Source organism: Zeugodacus cucurbitae, chromosome 2 (assembly GCF_028554725.1).
Source record: "Zeugodacus cucurbitae isolate PBARC_wt_2022May chromosome 2, idZeuCucr1.2, whole genome shotgun sequence".
In the NCBI taxonomy this organism is placed as follows: domain Eukaryota; kingdom Metazoa; phylum Arthropoda; class Insecta; order Diptera; family Tephritidae; genus Zeugodacus; species Zeugodacus cucurbitae.
Genome location: NC_071667.1, coordinates 48,670,024 through 48,683,751, shown reverse-complemented (window position 1 = coordinate 48,683,751; position 13,728 = coordinate 48,670,024). Strand labels below are relative to the sequence as shown.

Sequence of the window (13,728 nt, the reverse complement as noted above, 5' to 3'; positions counted from 1 at the left end):
ATTCTACAGATAGTCCTGGGGTTCCGGAGAAGTAGATCTGCTACTACCTCAATACCAAACTATGGTCTATCCGTGATGGCTCTTTCTCATACCATCACCTTCGTAAGTGTGTGTACAGAAAAATACTACCAAAATAAGACTCGACGGCATCAAGACTTCTCGCTTCTCTGAGTCTGATATACAACTTTCGAAGATACACAGACGATATCAACAAGGGATAGCATTAATTGTCATAATTCGTTTGATTTGTAGTGCATTACAAATGCTTACTGAAGTCATTTGTTAAACACTCTCATGTCTCCTGGCGAATGTAGCCTTCCCCAAGGCCTCTTAAGAACATTCTATAAAACATTAAATGCTTAACATTGATTGATTTATTTTTTTACAGATAGCTGATATGCTGCAATAAAATGTAACCGATGCATTCTTTGCTCTCCTCAACGATATTTAGTTTCCACAAGAACTATCTAAAATGAGCCCTATGATTTTCAGAGGAAAGTATACTCTGAAATTTAAGATCTTCTCGAACTACTTGAGTTGTCATTTAGTTGAAGATGATACGGCTTTCTGCCGTTCATTCAGTTTTAATGTTGAGAAATCATAAACTTATTCCTTCACCATGAGAGCTACATGTGTATATAAGTAATCACCCGTAAATCAAGTTCCTCAAGCTTTTCCAGCAGAACATTGGGAACTATAATCGTGAAAAGAGAAGACAAAACTTCCCCTGGCGAGATGTACATTTTTATGTTGTTGATTGTTACACCACTTCGTCAATTCTATCGCAAAGAAGACTAAAGATAAGGTGCTTGCGGATCAAGTAAAATACAAGAATAACAAAGACGTTAATAAAGGCATATGATATCGTGGAAGGTCTCCACTACGAATTTCTAATACCTGGCGGTAGTGCGTAAGACATTATCCTGCCTGCCTAACCTAACCTAATTCTAAAAATCTATAGAAACTTTTGCATTGATTGTCTCTCAAAAAATTTCTTTATTATTTGTTTAAAATTGGTTTCAAACCCAACATAAATTGCGTTGATAAATTGACAAATTGCCAGCTGTTTGATTGCGAAACGCGCTTCGTCAATAACAGTACTATACAATCAGTGTGTAGCACAACAATTCGCAATGTTAAGTGTATGTAATCCACACTGTAATAACACGACAATGGCGATTGAACTGCACAAAGGCTAAAGCTACAATATAATGAAAGATTTATGAGCACACCAAAATCAACAACATCAACATTTTGTACAGATTATATGCTAGAGCAAATAATTGGCTAAACAACAACAATGTGGACATATGCGATTGTCAAGAGAAGGCAAATTTGTAGAAAATATATGTTGTTGTTGTTGACGATCAGCATAAATATTTTTTAATCTATACAGCTTGTGTGTGTGTAATAAAAAGCGATTTAACATTAAAAATCTATCGATTTCAATTCAACTGCATTTGTTCGAGCTTAAAGTTGCAGCTTTATCGGCGTGTATTGTCACATACATACCTGCACATTCATCTGTGCTTAAGCTCATTGTTGTGTTTACCAGAATTTGTTGCTTGTAATACGTGTTCAGCTTTGGCCTACATAATATAGCAGCAGCTGCCAAATGGTTGTTGAATTGTTGTAATTTGCTCTTTGGTTTTGTAATTTTTGTTCATGCGCCTAAACATATGTTTCTGGTTGTTTAGAGTGGACTTAATAATTACTATTACAGAGCACGAGCAGTGCGACTGATTTACAAATATTTACTTGTTTGCATGATATTTATTTGTTTGGGTGTACACAGAATTTAAATAACAATAATATCTATCGAAGAAATTAAGAGTTTTCTTTGCTCTTTGTTTTTGAGACAAGTTAAATAATATAATCGGAATATTTAGTCAAACTGTACAATATAAATAATATTTCTGCTTGGCGAACAAATGTCAGCCACACAATGGGGTCACAAAATGCTTTATAGCATAGCCCAAACGATTATTATAAATGCTCCACCATTATATTTATTTGACGGCTACTTATACAAATAGAGAGAGAGAGCTACTCAACGCGGTAGCTCAAAGCTCATTTATAAATATTATTAGCGGTATGTAATGCAACTTTAATGTATTATTACATACATGCTTCAAATTTTTCATACAGCCTCAGCGCTCTAACAATTTCAAAGGAGCCAGAGGGACAAAGTATTCACTGTTTAAGTCTGTGTATTTTGCTCCCTCACCTATGAAGTGCTATCTAAAATTGCTCCGTGATTTTTAGATCTTCCTCCCAGATAATGTACATATATTGTTCATATATCTTGTGTATAATAACCTGTAAATATCCTAAATTTATTCTGAGAGAGGTATCAAATACTTTATAAATCAAGCTTGCATAATATTCAGTCTTTATAAGAAATTAAATGGCAAGTACTCATTGAATGAACTGACAAGTCATTACTATTTGATTAACCCTCTATGTATAATGTAGAAGTATAAAAATCCTCCAACAATATAATCCATCTTCTTATTCTTATCTCCTTCTTCGTATTATAATGAGAAGAGGTAACAATTTTCATAATCGAACAGTGAAATCAGTAAAAGATAATGTTATAGGTATTTAAGGGGTTAGGTGGGTTTCAGACGCTAAAACAAGGATAATTTTAGGTGTTTTTTTTTAATATACAATATTTCATTTAAACAATTCAATTTTTATTTAAAACTTCCGAAAACTCAGCCGTTGGCACCTCATCTCCCATGGCGGTAAACATCATAACTTATGATTGAACGAAGGAAAAAAGAAAATATTGAAATTTGAATTTTTGACAGAGTTTTAAACTCACTTTTTTGATCAAATTTTCGACATTTATATATTTAAAAATCCTTCGTTCATTAACTAGATACTGTTATTTCAAATTGTGTGCAAAATTTATCAAAATCACTTCAAAACTGTTTAAGATATCGTATCCATCGACTTGAAAAAGAGAGTTTTGAGATAAATGCGTTTACAGTTTTACATTCGTACTGACGTGGCGTGATAGGCGGAACTTCCAAACGTTATATCTCTTAGAATTGTATCGTTTTACCTGCAAGTTAAGTTTCTCAAGAAAAAATAAACCACTGATTTCCACAAAAGATAGTTCAAATAAAACAATAAATTGAAATGAAAATTAAATATTGTATGATCGTTGCATTTGACTTAAAAAATATAGATTTTATAATAAGAGATAAAGTCCGATTAACGAACAGTACGAGAGAATAAGTTGCTTTAATAAGATTATTCTAACAGAAAGCTTTTAAGAAGCAATTATCAGTGCCACGTGACAACCACGAATATCCGTGACAAGTTCGTAAGTTGACGTATTGCGAGAAACTCATTCAATACATTGCTCATGGATTGCAGACGTTTTTTTTTTGTCTATTTGCTCTCTCAATACAATGTCTATATGGGGTTTTACAAACCCATAAATGGCACTGCAGCATTTAAGTGCCTATACTTTCGAGAAGTTCTTCTACGGCATACACATTCTTCTTTACACAGCCCGTTAGCAGAGTCAATAGTTGTTGAAAGTTGAAGTTCCCTCCTTGAAGCAAGTGATAACAACGGTAACATTCCATGATAAGAGACAATTTTGATCATACGAAAAACTTATGTACGAATTGTCCGACGGAACCAACCGACGGACGCGAATTGCCAAAGTTGCATGAAAGAAGGGGAGATTGAGACATCCATACACTTTCTCCTTCATTGTCCAGCTTTCGCTAGACTGCGGCTGAAACATCTTGACAGGATAAACTTCGGAGAACCTGAAGTGTCCCGATTACAAATTTGTTGTCTGCACGAATTCATGAAAGGCTCAAAGCGCTTTGTCGTCATTTGAGTGTCTTGAGCATCCATTTTGAGGAGTATACGGCATCACAAGGGACTAGCTTTAGCTGTTCAAGTCGGATATCCTGTAACACAGGAGATCAGCCCCTTAAACCTAATCTAGCCTATATTTCAATGTCATATTAATATATTCTATAGATTTCCAAAAAACATGTTTAATACAATTGTTTGTTGTTTTCTCTTATTTAAACTGTATTATTAGTACATCTTTATTTTCTCCTTTTAATAAGAATATTTTAATTTTAAATGCTTCTACAAATAAAAAAAATACTGAGCCCGAACATGTAATATAACGTAATATGAAAAATATGTAATTTCTGTGAAAAATTAAGGTTAAATTTGGTAAAATAGATCATTATATAAAAAAAGATATGTTAAGATGACATTTTGACATGCACTTGTAAGTTTACTGACTAATTTCGTGCTTTAAATGATGTCCCTATCTTTTCTCCAACTTAAGCCAGTTCCTACTAGAGAAAGATACAACTGCCGACGGTATTTAGTTGAATTAGTAGTAATTTCATGAACGAAATATTCATTGAAATGTTGCACATACGCCAAAGTTATCAAACAGAAATTATCAAACAGATGAAGAAGGCCGGTTTAAAATGTGGCACGATGTAACAGTAACTAATGTATTTATATATACATATTTAGTATATGAATATAATACTATGTAGCGCATTTCTTATGCCATTAAAAATAAATCCATACAAAAAATTTAGTTCATATCCACTCTTCTACACTGATGCAATCTAATCCTTCCACTGTTTCAACATTTCAAAAAAATAAACGACTAACCAACAACTACAGGCTGCCATCAATGCGGCAATACCATAAATTTTATATTTTCCCCCATCATTGAAGTGTTTTGTTGAAATTTCTCAATTGCCTGAGCAGATTATTTCCGTAATGATCACGGATTTACTTTGAGTGTCCGTCGAATGCTTAATGCCTGTCTTTGCATTGAACTGCTTGTCTAAGGTTTACAGCAGTCGATTGCTTGTCAAAGTGACTGGCTCTCCAACTGTATGTGTGTGAGTGTTATTGTAATAGTCAATAGCCTGGTTTGTTTTACTCATTTTGTGTTTGTTTGCATGCCATTTGCACTACATTCTACACATTCTCTGCGCTGTTGGCGAGCCTTCTTCATGGTGGAAGCTGAAATGAATCCTTTTTCACCAAATAAACAGTAATACGCGCACACACATATGTTTGTTATCTTAAGTAGCCGTGTGTATATCCAGAGATAGACAATATAAGTATTTAGGCAGACCAAATCCCGCGATAGACATGTGAGTAGCAGCTCACGCTTACACATATGTATGAACACAGCTATCCACTACCAAATCAGCTCTGCCATCAAATGTCTAGATTCAGTATTTCATTTCGGCATTTCCTGCCTTTCGCCGTTACTTCCTTTTTTATTTCCCTCAAAATGCTTCTGCCGCCCCTTGAAGGGGGTTAAGCGAACTTGTACGAATGTCAGAAGTGAAAATCGAATAGGATATGATAACGAGTAAGCGATTATAGTGGTTGGCAAACAAACCGGCGATACCGCAAAAAATAAACGGTCAATTGGTCAAATAAATGTTGGTGTGTGCAAATACTCAGACACTCCCTAGCAAACACACACACACACACACTCTCAGAAGGGTATATTTTCATAGCGCTGCGTTTGTACTTCGTCAATCCATCTAACCAAATACTCGGTCTGGCTATAAAAATTGTTATTTTCATTGCCCATCGATTCGGTAGCATGCCGCAATCGCTTGTTTGCCTTTGGATTTATTTTGCGGTCGAATTGATGATCATTAATCCTTCAGTGGACCGCAGCGAAGGCGTTGAAGCACCCGCCATTCACCGTACGAAACTTAATACTAAGCTTCAGTGCTCGTTGGAGGAGCCAAAAATGAGCATGTAATCGCATGTGCGTTTGTGCGCATTGTAAGGCCCAAAAACAAATTACTTCGTTGCAACTGTGCGTGATTTGGTTGGAGAGACAACGAAGATAGTCTGAAGTCCACAATGAATGTGTGAAGAGGCCACTAGGAAAGACTTTTGGAATTAAAGCTGTGTAAGCTCTTAGGGTTCAAGTATATAATGAAAATTGTAATAAGTATGTTTCTGAGAAGAAGTACCAATTTTTGGTATATGGTACCAGTTACTAACTTGGAAATGTTTTCATTCATAATCTAGGCAAGGTATCAATAGATCGCATAAGGCATTCAGAAACATTGATTGATACAATATAGAGGTCCAAATCAATAATGCATAAAGAATTCGTATTCCTAAGGTAATGAAAGAAGTAGAGGACAACAGAAAGAAATATATTAATAACTACACTTCGAGATCATCCAAAACCATTGGCTAATGCCTATCAAATATCAAAAACAAGGCTTTATTTTATTTTGGTACAAAAATGAATCTAATTCGCTGTAGCATAATTATTTTAATATGAAAACTTCCATCCCTCCAGTCTTTGTCGTCCGATATATTGAATGATGAATTTTTATAAATAACTAGCAAACCCGACAGACGTAAACTTTTGTAAATTAGCTGTAACCATTATTAGACCGTTATGATGAAAATTTTTATTCGAAACTTATTACAATACCTAACGTCATTCATATATATTTATTACAAAATAACCAATAAAGTCGTTTGGTGAAAAAGTTGGATTTCAAACTATTTTATAACGGGTATTTATTCTAAGAGTTAATTATCTACAAATACTGAAATTATCGTAATGCCATCGGATGTACACTATTTTTGGTTAATCCTTGAGAGGTATAAATAAATAAATTCGATGGTTTTCCTACCCTCGAGCACGTAACGTATAATTGGCCGTGAGAAAAGCACGGATTTTCTAAATCTAGTTCCAGGTAAATCCCGTGAATTCAAAAATTCTACAGGATAGTTGACAACTTCATCTGGATCAACAACAGTGTCAATTGATTTAAATGTAAATTCATTACCAGGCAGTGACCGCTGTATTTTGAAATTGATCGTGTCGACATCTTCATTTTTCGCAGTTAAAATAGCTCGCTCACGTAGCCCTGTATGGTCTGTATAATTATATTGTATCTGTGGAAAAATACTTTGCATTAACTCATCTTTGGTAGCCACCATATTGCAAAAGTTTTCTGGAATTTGTATATATTGCGTATCTCTATACAATTGAATTTCACCATTACCAATGTTTAGCAATTGTTCAGAGTATTTTTGCAAAAATATCAAATTGCGATTGAAGAAGCAGTTGTGACTACGAACACGATTCATGGGCCATGCGGTACTTTAAATGAGTGAGGATATATTGCATCGTATTAGAATAATCAATCAAAATGTCAATATTGAATTCTCCGCTGAGATGGCGACATGTCATTAAATTAAGCCTTACAATCAATATGCGTGTTTAACTCCAAAATCACCCATCTGCGTCGCGATATATATGATGATTTTCTATTGGACTTTATGCCTATGTGTTACCTAAATAAAAATATAGCAATAAATTGCGAGAGTATAAAATATTCGGTTGCATCCGAACTTAGCCTTTTCTTATTTGTTACAAATTGTTTTGTGCTATCGACGCAACCGTATACAATTGAACAATGACAACCTTCAAAATAAAATTCTTTTTTGTTTTCTTTTTTTTTTTTAATTTTGTTGTCAGTTCAAATAAAATTTTCATATTATTATTTTCATCGCAATTTTTCCATATTTACATATTTTCTAACTCTTTCCTCGTCTTCCACGAAGATTTCAAGACATGAATATTTGACAACGACTACAGCGCAGTCTGCCGGATCCTATGTAAGTTGTGCTAATATCATCAACAATTTTTAAATAAATAATATAACTAAAAAAACTAAATCTAGTTGATCGTATTGTGAATCTAAACCATCCTCAAACCCCCTGGAATACACACAAAAAATTTTATCAAAATCGGTCCAGCCGTTTAGGAGGAGTTCAATGACTAACACACGTACAGAAGATTTATATATGTATATAAAGATATAATATTATAAAGTTCAATTCGAATAAAGTTTTCTTGTTTTGACATATTTTTTAATATTTAGCAGATGAGATACATAAATTTAGAAAGAGTTACATTACTCAGAAGGGCTACCTCTGTCAGGGAGGTAAGCATTCACTTGGATAGTAGAGCAGCAATCCTGGCCATAAATTCGCTCAAAACTACACAAGGAGTTCTTAGCATCTCTATCAATAGCTTCTAGCTACTGTCATATAAAAATCGTTTAGGTCCCAGATCATAGCTGCATCGCTGTGGACTTCAAAGCCGATGAGCTTGAGTGTAAGGGCACCCAAACTGCAATCTCATCAGGTTGGGAACAAACTGGTGTCCATATCCTAGTGCCCCTCTACGTTGGATCAGTGGTCGTTGAATGAATACGGTAGGCGTTGGACAACACCAAGTACCTGTGGGACTACGAGATCATTCTGGCCAAAGTGGATCGCAGTAGAAGCACCGAGTTTGATTGGGCTGCATGCCGTGAGGCTAAATTTCCTGACGAATGCAAATTGCAAAAGCTGCAAGCAAGAAGAAGAGATTGAGACATCGAGACACTTTTGTTGGAATCCCCGCCTTTCAAATGAGTTAGTCTAAAACGAATATAATTGCCAGGTCCAGTAACTCCATGATATGTTTATTAACTCTGATATAGAGTAAATAACCACTACAAAATGTTGCAGTAAAATCATCCCATTCTTACAGGGTCTCAATAAGCCGCAAATATCATTTCATTTTTTCTGGGCTCTGCACCAATTACTATGGAATATCCATGGGTAAGTGACCAGTCAACACCGAGCGAATGATGTGTGTTGACGGAAAGCGAGCAATGTTGATGTTGCAAAAAGCGGCCGAAATAGTCCGGCGAGACTGTGACTGAAGCTGATTAATCGTTGCAAAGGTCAATCGTTGAGCCGGACAAGCGAGCGAGCCAACCCAGCCCACAGCCCGGCAATCCAAGCGCAACGCCGAAATCGTATATTACGCTAACTCGCTTACTCCCCTGTCATGTCATTGACTCTAATGTGTTTTCATTCGGTTTTTTTTCCGTTTTGTTGGCATTAACGCAACGAAACTATCTGTGGGTCTGCAAGTGTTGAAGTGTCTACACATTAGCACAAGGACACACGCATGCACTAGTACATATTTTGACAATAAATAAATGAATGAGATACGCAAAACAAATTCTCGATTGGAAAATTGGTGTCGATTTCCAAAGAGATTTCGAGCCGAGATAACATCAGCTCCAGCTTCAGTACATTAAATAAGAAGAACTGAGTATTTACAGTTATATTTGTGGCCACATTTGAGTGTGGCTGTGTGTGTGTGTTTGTATGAGCGCCAAAGTGTGTGGTTTAATCCTTCTGATGGCGTTAAATTTGCTCAAGGGTAAATACAAATTACACATTAAGTCGAAAACACGCACCACAACTCTTGGGCCGTCGAGCGGGCGAGAACAGTGAGGGGCCTAACACCGTGTAGGTGTTATGTTGTGGTAATTTATTTGCAAATAATGTGTCTGCATTAATGATATATAAAGTGTCGGACTATTAATTGATTGCAAATGAATACGGCAAGAATTTGATGTTTACATATTAAACACAATCAATACATTTAGCGCATTTCGGTGGTCTGTTTGTATTTGCCGATTTAATATAAACTTTTGAAATCACTTACTATCTTAGTATACATTTTGCATTTCCGAATGTTATGAGGAAAAAAAGGGCTTTAAGGAGAACAGGAAACAATTTGAACGATTTGAAAGATAGGTATTAAAAACAAGTAAGGAAAGGCTAAGCTCGGGTGTAACCGAAGAAAAAATGTGAGTGCAGCTTCCTTCTGCTATTTCTTCTGTGAAATTTAGTGTTTCTGATATTTTTCGTTAGTGAGTTAACGCACTTTTAGTAATTTTCAACCTAACATTTGGGGAGGTGGGCGTGATTATAATCCGTTTTCCTCCATTTTTAGACTGTATAAGGTAGTACCAGAAAGAAACGACTCTAGAAAGTTTCCTTGATATAGCTTTAGTAGTTTACGAGATATGTACAAAAAACGTAATAGGGGGCGGGACCACGCCCACTTCCACAAAAAAATTACATCCACTACATCCCTTCCCAGTGCGATTCCTTGTACCAAATTTTACTTCAATATCTTCTTTGTTATAGATCTTTGTATGTTTTCGTTTATTGCCATTTTGTGGGCGTTGATATTTATAACCCTACTAGCAGACCCGGCCACACGTTTTTGTGGCTAAGATATACATTAAATTAGTAAATCTTTCAATGCAGAGAAAAAATTCTTACGCATAAAGACGAAAACGTTATAGCCGATAAATTTTAAAATGATTGATTGACATTATTGTAGATCTGTGTTAAGCGTAAATCATCATAATTTGTAAAACTTTGATTTTTTTAATCGTATATTAGAGAAAGTAACAAATGACCAAATTTCATAGTTGGCTTAATCTTGGATTTGGTGCCGATATTGATTGCCTTCTTCACAGCCAGCCAGTCTTGTTCTTTTGCAAAGTTTGATGTTGATTTATGTTACGCGGCATGATGTTAACTCACACTACTTTTAATTGCAAGTGAGTGGGGATAGTCCAGCAATTTAAAATAGTCTGTGGGATCCTGGTTTGTAGCTGTGTCAACTCTCCTTTAACGAAATTCTGAATTGTCGCATTAAGATCAAAGAGATCCTTGCTTTTTTACCACCAATATAGGTCATTCAATCAGCCATTTATGTTTATTATATTATGGTTTCATGTCAGTAAAAACACGATGAATAAGCTCCTATTTCGAGGCCATGAAGTGACAGAAACCCGTTAAAAATGTTATTAATCCATCGAGGTGTCAACTGCGCCGCTACCATTTTCAACTATTTCTACATTCGCAGTATGATATTGTTGGAAAAACACTCGTATGTTATTTGTTAATTGGCGATTCTTTATGTGTCGCCACAAATTAGATGATTTTAGGAATGTGATTAGTTCGTCAGCAACAGTTGATCCAGGAATAGTCTGGCGAAAATCACCTGCCAACAGAATCATGGCTTCACCAAAAATATTTTCGTTGTCGCGTAAATCTTTTAAAGTCCTGTGCAGCACCTCCAGCGACTTGAATATCTGGCAAATCTTCTTTACAGCTCTTTTTTTGGTTATTTTGCAGACTGGTGTTTCGTTGATTTGCAATTTAGGAGTAATTTCAAGGCCGAATTGCCGTTTGTCTGCCTACTAACAGGTGCCAAGTTGCCCCTATTCCCATTATAACTGGGCGTTGAAAATTAGTGAAATCGGTTCAGGAATTACCTCAACCCTCATGTACTATATATGCTGATTTTCGTTATTCTATTGGACTTTATTTCAAATTGTGTGTAATAAAATTACATCAATAAATTGCGAGAGTATAAAATGTTCGGTTGCCTTTCCCTACTTGTTACAAATTGTTTTGGGCTATCGACACAGCCTTATACAATTGAACAATGATAAAAATATTTTAACAAAGCAACAATGACAACTTTGAAAATGAAATTATTTTTTTTTTTTATAATTTTGTTGTCAATTCAAATAAAATCCTCTTCTTGTTATCTTCCCCACAATTTTCGATATATACTTACTTTCTAATCTTTCCATAAATGTTTCAAAACTAAAATTACCCAGAACGGTTTGGCTCTTCTCGACTTTTTTCGAGACTAACGACACAAATTGTTTGTATGGGTGATTAGAAAATTGTGGATTTAAGACTTTTTCAAGCAGTTTTTTTCTTTCCGTAAGAACCATCCCGGTACCTCTAAAATCATTCTAAACAAAGAATTTGCGAAATCGGTTCAGCGGTTCTCGAGTTATGCGCTTAGCAACACATTTTGCGATTCATTTTTATATTATAGAAGATATTATCAAGTGACAATTTTTTTTAATTCCGCACAGTACCATTCAGTAGGGAATCGATCGCGCGAGTGATCTTAACCCCCCTCCCGGACCTCCGTGCCCGAGTGACGCCTACAACTCTACAAAGCATAGTTAGCCGCCGAGGGGTTTTCCAAAATTTTTAACCCGTTATATCTTTTGAATGGAATGTCAGAATCTAATAATTCAAAAAGTTATATAAAGGTTTTGAAGAGATCTTAAATAATAAGTCATTTATTTCGATAAGGATTAATACTAAGGTACAAATAAAGGGCCTTTTCAAGTAGTAGTATTTTAATTAATTTGTTTAAAGAAAATCGCTTATTGTGACAGAACTATAATAGCTAGAGATATGATGTCTTTTTTGTAGATAATGATAAGTTCTACAAAATTGCAGTACATCACTTTGTTATATCTTCAATCGTTTTCGCTGCATTCGCGATTAAAGAAAGTTTTTTGGTATTTTTTTTTACATTATCGGAGTTTTGGTAAGGAACCCTATTTTTTTTAAACTAAATATAGCCCATGTCACTCAGGGATAGTATAGCTTTCCAACGGTGAAAGAATTTTTCAAATCGGTTCAGTAGTTTCGGAGCCTATTCGAGACAAACAAACAAAAAACAAACCTTTCCTCTTTATAATATTAGTATAGATATCTAACTCGTTTAGTTTCAGGACCAACCGTTATGTGAACAAAACTATAATACTCTCTTCAACAACTTTGTTGCGAGAGTATAACGAGATCGGGTTTCTCCTAAAACCTAGAGAGAGAGAGAGCACAGCTATATGCACGAGGTCTACCAGTGGTCATTGGAGCTTGACCATCCTTTTACCTATATGATATAGTAGTACGCGAGGAACGCGGCTCCTCATTCAAGACTTCCGGGGATAGCTGCAGGGCCTTTGAAAATATGTATACTTCTGATTTCGTAAAGGATCTAAAAATATTCTAAAATAACAGAGAATGCATTGGCAGCTACCTGGAGCCCCGATTACCACTTAACGAACATTTCGGTTATTGCAATACAGAGGAATGTAAATATAAAAAATTCAAATTTCAAATAATTAAAATGAGAAAAAAGAGGTGTATGTCATGTGATGTTAATATGGACTCGATCATAGGCTAATATACAATGTAAATTTCTCTGGATATTTAGTGTAAATAATAGTGAATAATGTGTTTATAAGACTACAGATGAGAGGAAAGAAAATAAAAATAGAAAAAACTAATTAAAAGAGTGCTTCTCTACACGAAGAAGCTAGATTAAAATATTTAAGTTCTTAAGAGAAAATAAATACATACTTTAGAAATAAAATTCTTAAATTTAACTAATAAATTAATAAAAGATTCAAGGAACTAAAAATAATATAGTAATGGCATATATTTAATATACGCAGCGAAATCTTGAACCACCGTAACCTCAAAAGCCAAGATTCTGATAGGTATGCATGCAACATAATAATTACACATTTAACTACATTTGTATTTTTGGATAATTATACAAAATGCAACAAGTAAATATATGTACAAACAATACTTACAAATAAATAACTAAATTAGATTGTGATGCTTTGAAACAGTCATTAATTTTCACTTACACCGGAGTGCGTGAATACAAACGAACAGCCAACAGCCGAACCACGTGCACACAAACACATGTACTCCCCGGCGTATGAGTAACATTTGGTTAATTGCAATTAAACATGGTTTTGGTTTTTCGCAACGCACAGCTGTCGCATAACAACAACAGCAACAACATTGATGATCACAGCAATAAAAAGGACATGTGAGTAATGAGTAACAGTAATCATTTGTGTCCAGACAAAAGTCCGCAGGCAAAACGAAAGACACAATTTTAAATGTATAAATGAAATACTTATTTTTGTTGCTTTTGTTGTTTTTTTTTTGAACTTCCAAATT

General features: G+C 34.9%; 1 long non-coding RNA gene across 1 annotated transcript; it reads left to right on the top strand.

Annotated features, from left to right (window-relative positions):
• The first annotated feature begins 7,477 nt into the window (after positions 1-7,477).
• On the top strand, positions 7,478-9,026 carry LOC128919993 (uncharacterized). Its single transcript, XR_008470110.1, has 4 exons — positions 7,478-7,686; positions 7,752-7,877; positions 7,953-8,518; positions 8,609-9,026. It is a non-coding gene; the product is annotated as an uncharacterized LOC128919993 (long non-coding RNA).
• Positions 9,027-13,728: the final 4,702 nt, after the last annotated feature.